Genomic DNA, 9,766 nt, shown 5'->3' with positions numbered 1-9,766 from the left:
AATACTCCTGACACTGAAAATCAGATATTGAGGAAAATTTATTAAAGAAGAATCTTAAGGAATGTCTTAACATATCTGGCCAGAAGTGGGCTCCATTCCTCTTCCAGAAAAGGGAGTTTCAAGCACAGAAATGGGAGAAGCTTTATACTTGCTTGTTTGGCACAGTCCCTTCCTTCAGAGAATAGATTGGTCCATTTCTTTGATATTTTAACTTTCTGATTTCATATATATATATATATATATATATATATATATATATATAAACATGTTCCCTCTCCCTCATCATACATCCTATGTTCAAAAATGGTGGAAAACTCCTCCTAAGGGGTGTGTTATTTAATATTAAATTAGCTAAATGCACTAGTGATTTTATCAAGTCAGATCATTGACCCCAACTAGTTTGGGCTGGATTGGCTATTATCTTAAATTTGTGCTTTTCTCAAAACCACAAGACTCTTTCTGATTGGCTGAATCAACCTGTATCTTCTTACTCTCCCAATTCCTCGCTCACTCAAGGGTTCTAATGATCACTTAATTGTTCTGTGGAATCTTAAAGTTCCTTTACTCTCACATTATGAAAATCTCTTGGTCAGTGATGGGTACCACCATCCCAACACTATTTCAAATCTTGCAACACTGTGGAAACCCAACTTTTCAGCATTTCTCACAGCAGTCTTAGATCCCCAAAATATATTGGGGTTACAGACAATGTTACAAGTTGTATCAAAAGAATTTCTATACTTAAGACCTTCTCCAAATCAATAGGCAAAGACTTTATTAAGCTGCTAACAGCAGGTTAAATCCATATGAGGATTTTAGCAAGGAAAGGGTATAGGTAGGGTTTTTGTAAAGGAAAAAGGAAAAATAACCTCAGGGGTTGGAATCACATCTTGACTTTCTGAATGAATATAGTAACAATGGAGTTATGATGGTTTTGTCAAACCATTCAAAAAATTCAGTTAAGAATGTAAACAGAAACCTCCACCTGGGGTCTGTTTGTAATAAAAATCCACTTAAGGAATAAAAAAAGATTAAGATTAAAAGATCAAGATAATTAGTGCTCCTCTCTGCTTGTCTCTGGAAGGTTGGGCTTTAAAATTCAGGCTTTATTTTAATATTGCCACTCCTTGCTATCAAGGGCTTGGTGAACAATCACAGTTCTGGGGTTTTCTCTTCCATGCTTATCAATAGCATCTTCTTTTTAGGATTATTGTAATGATCAAAGAATTTAATATTTGTAAAGCACTTTGCCAACCCTAAAACTATGTAAATGATTGATTTTTATTTTTATTCAATTCCTTCTTATACTACTTGCTAATCATGATTTTAATAAAATAAACTTTGGTAGGTCACTTTACTGTTTTGGATCTCGATTTCCTCTTCTGCAACATGTGGTGATTGGTTTCTGAGGTTTTGAACTCTAAATTTTGTAAAACCAGCCAATCTCTAGGACATTGAGCTTCAAAGTGGGGAACCACAGCCCACAGCCAGTTCTTGTAAGATTTATGTAATAAGAAGGGTGGTAGTAATCTCACCCTCCCTCTTCTGGCCAATTGCAGGATTTATCTCCAACACAACCATCCCTACCTTTCATCAAGTGAAGTAGACTCCTTCCTTCCCTCACCTGTGGAAAATACTAACTTACTTTTCTTCTACACCCAGAATAACTTTGATTCATATAATTGGAAAGAAAATGACCTTTGGAAAAAAAAAGTATATGGTAGGAATCCTTGGAGGTGCTGGATCTGTGTTTTGAGGTAATGGTCAGTGAGCAATTTCATTTTCAGTTGAGACAAATTGAGTCCCAAAGGAGGAATATGTGTGGATTGCAATCTGCATCCCAAATCTTATTATATTTTCTCTCCTCTGACCTCCTAGCCCTACCAAATTCACCCTTCTGCTAAAGGTCCCTATTTCTTTTGAGTGTAGCACCATCCTTTCAGTCATTCAAATGTCTAAATTTATGATTCTTCACTTTCACTTACCCACTGGAAATTGCTAAATTTTATTTCTGTCTACAACATCTCTGAAATCTGTTCCTCCACTCTACACAGTCACCATCCAGGTTCAGGCTCCCAACGCTTTTTGCCTAGAAGATCACAGAGATCTCCTAATTGATCTTCCTGACTCCAGTTTCAGCCCGTATTCTCAACCCCCACCTTAGTGAGATCAAGGGGTTCTCTGTTCCCATCGGGGTCAAATACAAACTTCTCTTCATACTCTTTAAAATCCTTCCCAAATTGGGTTCAACCCACCTTCCATTCTGCTTCCCTTCTACATTCTATGGTTCAGCTAAAGCATTTTTGCTGTTTCTCAAAGTTATACAAAACCACAACAAAAAGTGTCTAGATGTGAATAGAAAAAAAAAAAAAAAAAAGGTAGGATAACATCCAGTAAGCAAAATAAAATAATATAAATAAAGCCAAAATTATTTAAAAAATGAAGATTAAATTTCCACTGAAAATTTTCTGCTGAGTTAAAATCAGAAACCATTCACATTTTTCTTTTGTTTTTGCAGTGTGTATGATGAAACATGATTCCTGTTGAAAAGATGCCATGTTCAACAACCTATTATTTGATTGTTGTATTGTATATCTTTGAATTAGAAAAGGAAATGGCAAAACTCTCCAGAATCATTGCTAATAAAACTCCATGGACAAAAGTCCATGGAGTGATGTAAATCAGACATGACTGAATGACTTTTTAACAAATATTTTTCAAATAATTTTTTTAAATGTCCCCCCCTCCAAAAAAAAAAAAAAAAAAAAAGAAAGAAAAGAAAGAAATTCACCTACTTGGTTGGCTACATTGATAAAATTAAATAAATAATTACTAACAATCATTTTGGACAAGCTCACTCTATTTTCTAAAATATTTTGTTGGTCTATTAGTCATGTCTGATTCTTGTGACTCATTTGGAATTTCTTGGCAAACATACTGGACTGGTTTGCCATTTCCTTCTCAAATTCATTTTACAGAAGTGGAAGCTAAAGCAAACAGGGTGAACTGACTTCTCTAGGGTCACACAGATAGTGTCTGAGGCTAAATTTGAACTCATGAAGATGAGTTTTCCTGAGTCCAGGCCCAGCATGCTATCTAATGTACTATCTAGCTGCTATATTCCCTAGGTTTTATATAGAGATATTAAAAGATAATGAAACTTATTCAACTACATTTTTTTTTTAGTATTTGAAAATAAAATTAAAACCATTTAGTTATCTTTGTTTTATCTTTATGTCATCATTTTAAAATTCTACTTGGTGGATTCAAATCTTGTCTCTGACACCAACTGGTTAGATAACCTTGAGCAAGTCACCTAATTTCTCCCCAATGCTCTAAATGAGTAGTTTTCCATATCTTTTTGCTTTTGAAATACTTTGTACCCTTAAAAATTTTGGAATATCCCCAAAATAGCTTTTGTTTATGTATATATGTATATATTCAAAATTAGAAAATCATTTAGTGTTATTTTAAAAATAGTTATGAACTTTTGGATTCCCTGAATGTAGTGGGGACCAAACTTCGAGAACCAACATGCTAGGTAACTCTCTAAGGCTAGAAGTTGCAGAGAAGGAGGAAATTTCCTCTCTTGGGAGATTCATATATTAATGAAAAATCATAGATCAAGTCCCTATCCCTAATATGTATATGATTTAAAGTATATATAACACATGAATGAATAAAATAGTATATGAGTAATTTATAAATCTATCTTTCTTGGTGGTGAAAACTTGAATAATTTTTGTCAATGGAGTGAATGATCAAGAGTCCAAAATCCCAAGTTTTAGGCTGTCTGTTACTATTGTGACCTCTGAGAGTCTGTATTAGAATTATTTGAACTTTGAATGGAAACTGAGAAGTCTAGCATCTGATTTTGAAAATAATGAGTGAAAAGCAGGAGGGAAAAATACATTTTTTTAAAAAAAGGATATTACAGGACTTCAAATTATTCATTTAGTAAAACATACTGCTTTGTCTGACCTGTTATAACAGTTCTTATGTCATTATGTTCACAGATTCCATTTCCTAGAATAAGTTAGAAATAGCATGCTACGAGTTGGGATTCCTATTATGTTTTCATAAAGTTTATGAACTTGAAAATCAATTATGAGAAGATAGAGCTCTTTTTGATATATAGTAGTTTCAGTCTTGTTTGATTCTTCATGACCTCATTTGGGTTTCTTTCAACAAAGATATTTGAGTGGTTTGCCCTTTTGATGGGGTTGAACCCTGAAACTGTGTCCCCTTTAATCCATAAAAGAAGGGTGCTCTGGGGTCTCAGGCTCTCTACTGGGAAAAGCATACCTTTCCCAGACAACACCCAGTTAAGTGGTCTCATTTAATTGGAGACCTGGCCAGAGATCTGATTGCATCCTCTATTGAGTTCAAGATTAGTCTGGAACCACTCCCAATAGCTCAAACTCTTAACATAAGTGATCTCTTTTCTATTAGAGATCTAAGCCTGGGGCATTGACAACATTGAATGAAATCTCATTCAATTTTGAAGCCCAAGCCTCAGACAACTAATAAAAGACAACTCTGAACCCTGAATCTTTGCAGAAGTCTGAAACAGCATTATACTTTGCCAAGGAAGCTCTCTTCTTGGCAAAGCTGCTTGCCAGGACTTTTGCCCACTGTGAAGTCAACTTGAGTACCACTTAGTTGCCCTAGAGAGAACTCTACTTAGTCTCTTTTTAACCCTACATTTACTAAAAATATTTTATTTAAACTTTTATTTTTCATTATCACTCTCCATTTTCATTTCTCTTTACAAAGTTAGCCTTTCAACTAGGCTAACAAGGAAAAGCAATTAAGTAAAAGTGACTGACATAGTGATCTAATGAGAAAGTTTGTGCAATACTTTCAACCCATGATCCTTTCAAATGAGAGGAGAGCCATTGCTTCAGAATTGTCTCTTTTTTGGTAATCCACTTTTTATATCTACATTTCTACCTCCATTCTTATTCCATACTTAGTGTCTCCTATTCCCAAAGGCAGATCACTGAACTATTGCAATAATTCCTGAGCTATTCTCCCTATTCCATCTTTTTCCAATCTATCATTTTCTAATGATACAAAGAGTCATCTTTAAGAGTAATTTGACTACATTATTTCTTTAAACCCTCCAGTAGCTCTCACATCCAGCCAGTGGCTCCCTATTGTCTCTCAAAATCATATTAAAGTTCTTTTCTCTCTCCTTTTTTCCTTTTCCCTCCTCACCAGTGTTTTGCTTATGAGTATTACCTCCCTCAGTCTGCTCTCTTTTTTTCAGCCTCTTCACCCTTCTTATCCATTTCTCCCTTCTATTAGCTCCTCCTTTCCTTTCCCTTTTCCTCTTCTACTTTTCTATAGAGTGAGGTAAATTTCTATATCAAACTAAATATGTATGATATTCCCTGTTTAAGCCAAATTTGATGAGATTAAGATTCAAACAATGCTTATCCCCCTCTCTTCCTTCCCTCTATAATGTCTTTTTTTTTTTTTTTTGCCTCTCCTTCTGATATAATTTATTTCATTTTACACTCCAAATATTTGTGAATTCTGTCACTTCAAAATCCATGCAGAGTCAATCTGGTGTTGATTCTGAGGGAAGCCAAGAAGAGCTGAGGCAAAGTCCTGTTTATTCTCTTCCTTCTTGGCTCCACCCCTCCAAAATTAAAATTCTTGATGATTAATTTTAAGCTAACCGTCCTTCATTTCTTTTTACCCATTGATCCTTTTCATACTGAAATTGCACATTCTTTACTTCAGATATGCCAAGTGTTTACCTCCCATTCCTCATTCTCTTTTGGGTCCCTGCTAATGATTAGATGGTCTAAATATCCTGAAAGGCTTAAGATTTGTGAGTTAAGAAATATAGGTCAAATCAAATTGATTACTTTATAATTATTTCCTAGGATCGTCCTTTTATCTCTTCTAATACTGTAGTTTAACATGAAAGAACAAGAGAAAAGTCAGAAGGAGGAAGTTCTTTATCAGACTTTCCATGGGACTTTATTGTACATTTTCTTAATGGTTCCTTAGCTTCTATCCTTTCTATTTACTAATTTGGTAATTACTATTTACTATATTTGCATACTTGACTCTTCCCTCTACCTCAATATCCATGTTCAATAAGTTTCCAAATTCTATTGATTCAATTGTGATGTATGAAAAGTTCAGGAGACATAGTTTCTGGATAATTAATAATTTTATTAACTATAATTATTAACAGATAATTAATAAATGGTTATTTGGCTTTCTCATGTAAACCAAAGATGAAATATGGATGCTGCTCATGTTTATATAAGTTTAGAATAGTGGGTGTTCCTGACAGGCAGAAATTAATTCTGGTTGACAGTTAATGAGAGAATGAATATTATACTAAAAGTGGACCTATTCTAATGAAGGACTGGGAAAATGTGATTATGTTACTTTTACTCCTTTCTCTGTACATCATCCCAGGCTTCCAGCAATCTAGACAAAACATTTACCCTTCATCCAAGCCTGTCGGAGTAGAACACAATGGGCTGAATTCACCTACATTAGATTCTCTTTGTAAGGTTTTCTAATTAGTGGGATAAGGATTTCATCTTGATAAGATAGTCTAGGTGGAGCAAATTTTTGGGCAAGATAAAAAATCTCATTGAGAAACTGAATTTTGAATTAGGAAATAGAAATGAAAACACTTAATTTCAATTAATAATTGGTTATTAATATGAGATAAATAATAATTTCTCTCATTCATCCCATAAATCACATTTTATTCATTACATTCATGCCATCTAGGTAACAGTCAATAAACATTTATTTTGTACCTACTGTGTATGTATCAGTCACTGTGCTAAGTGCTGGGGTTACAAGCAAGAAAAAAATGACAGTTTCTGTCCTCCAGGAATTCATAATATATATAGGAAAGTTTAAGGGAAATCAAGAATTAGCTGAAAAATTCTGAGCACTCTATAAATGGAATTTTTGGGAGGAGTATATTGCTCTATCATCTAGCCCTTCATTCAGAAGCCAGAGGCAACTGAAGATGCTGATATGTTGAATATCAAAGCTGAACGAGGATGATGATTTCAGGTGATGAGTTTATCTTGGGGGAAGGTATGATGTTCCTTGAGTTGAAACCAATCAGAGCAGTACCCCTTCTTTACTTACCTGGGATACTGTGAAAAGCTTCTAAATTGTATCCTTGCTTTCAGTCTCTCATTCTACAATCAGTCCTCCAGGCAGCTCCATGATGTAGAGGTCAGAGCCTTGGTCCTGGCATTAGGAAGACAACTTTAAATCTGTTCACAGACATTTACTAGATGTGTGACCCTAAGCAAGTCATTTAATTCTGTTTCCTTAGTTTCCTGACTTGTAAAATGAGGATAATAATAATACCTACTTCCCAGGGTTCTTGGGAAGATCAAATGTGATAATATTTTAAAAGCACATGGCACATAGAAAAAGCAATATAAATGCTATTGTTATTACTATACAGGTATCAAAATGCTATTCCTGGGCATTTTATTACCTTCTTCAAAAATATTTAGTGTTTTCTTAATGCTTCTAAGAGAAATCAATATTTAAATACTATGTTGATACCCACTTACCTTTCTAGTCTTAGTTCATATAACTTTTCTTCAGGGTAGAAAGTATATTACTCCCATTATATCCAAACATATCACAGGGAATGCATTTCTGAACCACTCAGACTTTCAAACCCAGAGATCACCTCCTGCTCCATTTCTCTCTCTCTCTCTCTCTCTCTCTCTCTCTCTCTCTCTCTCTCTCTCTCTCTCTCTCTCTCTCACACACACACACACACACACACACACACCAGTGTGATAGATGGATATTGTTGTATGGTATCACTTATATGAATTAGGTGGATATCACCAACTATAATCCTTCCAGTTAAGATGAAGCACAACTAGGTTTTTTTGTTTTTTTTTTTACCCCAGGGCAATTAAGGTTAAGTGACTTGCCCAGGGTAAACACAGGTGGGATGTGTTAAGTGTCTGAGGTCAAATTTGAACTCAGATCCTGCTGGATTCCACTGCATCACTTAACTGCCCCTATCACTAGGTCTTACTATCTGTCCTGCCACTGTACCTTAAAGTCTTCTAGGTCTTATCATCTATTCTTCTTCTATGTCCTGCAGACCCTTATAATTTAGTAGAACTGCTATCATCACTGTTAATGGAATGGTATAGAATTCTAACTTATGACAAATTTATTTATGACAAATAGAGGTTTCATTTTATGTGAACTATAGGTTTTGCTGCCCTACTTCATTGAAAAAATGGTCTCAATTTATCATCGTTACAAGAAGGAATTCCTGCTGAATTCAACTAATTATTCTTGAGCATGTGAATGGGTTGGAAAGAAAATGTTGAATTATTTTTCTTTTTTGGATTACTCTGAGTTTGGTGGAAATAGTCTTGGGACTTTCCCTTTAATTACATACTGACTCAGCCTCAAACGAAGGAAAAGTTATGCTGATATCAAGAAAAACTCTGTGGATTTATTTCTTTCCTTTATTTGTTTTAGCCTACAGTGTTATAACTTGGAATATGTGTGTTCAGAAAAATAAAAGTGATTTAAAAGAAAAAAGAGTATTGCAACCTTTGAGAAAATTGTGTTTCTTTTTTTTTTTTTTTTTTTTTTTTTTTTTATTTAATAGCCTTTAATTTACAGGATATATACATGGTAACTTTACAGCATTAACAATTGCCAAACCTCTTGTTCCAATTTTTCACCTCTTACCCCCCACCCCTCCCTAGATGGCAGGATGACCAGTAGATGTTAAATATATTAAAATATAACTTAGATACACAATAAGTATACATGACCAAAACATTATTTTGCTGTACAAAAAGAATCAGACTCTGAATTATTGTACAATTAGCTTGTGAAGGAAATCAAAGATGCAGGTGTGCATAAATATAGGGACTGGGAATTCAATGTAATGGTTTTTAGTCATCTCCCAGAGTTCTTTTTCTGGGTATAGTTAGTTCAGTTCATTACTGCTCCATTAGAAATGATTTGGTTGATCTTGTTGCTGAGGATGGCCTGATCCATCAGGACTAGTCATCATCTAGTATTGTTGTTGAAGTATATAATGATCTCCTGGTCCTGCTCATTTCACTCAGCATCAGTTCGTGTAAGTCTCTCCAGGCCTTTCTGAAATCATCCTGTTGGTCATTTCTTACAGAACAGTAATATTCCATAAGAAAATTGTGTTTCTTAACCATTCTGAATTCTGAATTAAGGATTACTTTGGTTTAATATATTTATATAAGAAAATAAGGATAATTCTGATTTTTCTATAGAATCAATCAATAAATATTTATTAAACTCAGTATATTCCAGGAATTTTTTTTAACACTGTGGATGCAGAGAAGTAAGTCAGTCCCTGCTCTCAAGGAGCTTACAATCTAATGAGAAAGACAGCATGTAAATAAGATATCTTGTTTAAACAAAATATATAGATTATAAATGAGAAATAATTAACATAGGGAAGACATTAGAATTAAAGGGAACAAGAAAAATTTATTTCAGAAGGTAAGATTTTCTGGATATTGAAGGAAGCCAGAGAAGTCAACAAATATCAAATTTCATTTTTTGAAAAATTTTCTGATCTTACCTTCAATTTTATGTTGTTTGTTTTGGATGTTGATGCTCCTCCAAACTAGGCACCCTCCAAACAAAAGCAGTTACAAATTTGCTTTTTCATTGATTTGAGTACTCTTTAATATGGAGCTTTGTTCACGTATGCAGATAAGCAACTCTAATG

This window comes from Sarcophilus harrisii, chromosome 4, assembly GCF_902635505.1.
Source record: "Sarcophilus harrisii chromosome 4, mSarHar1.11, whole genome shotgun sequence".
NCBI classification, from domain to species: Eukaryota; Metazoa; Chordata; class Mammalia; order Dasyuromorphia; family Dasyuridae; genus Sarcophilus; species Sarcophilus harrisii.
This window is presented reverse-complemented; position numbering follows the sequence as displayed.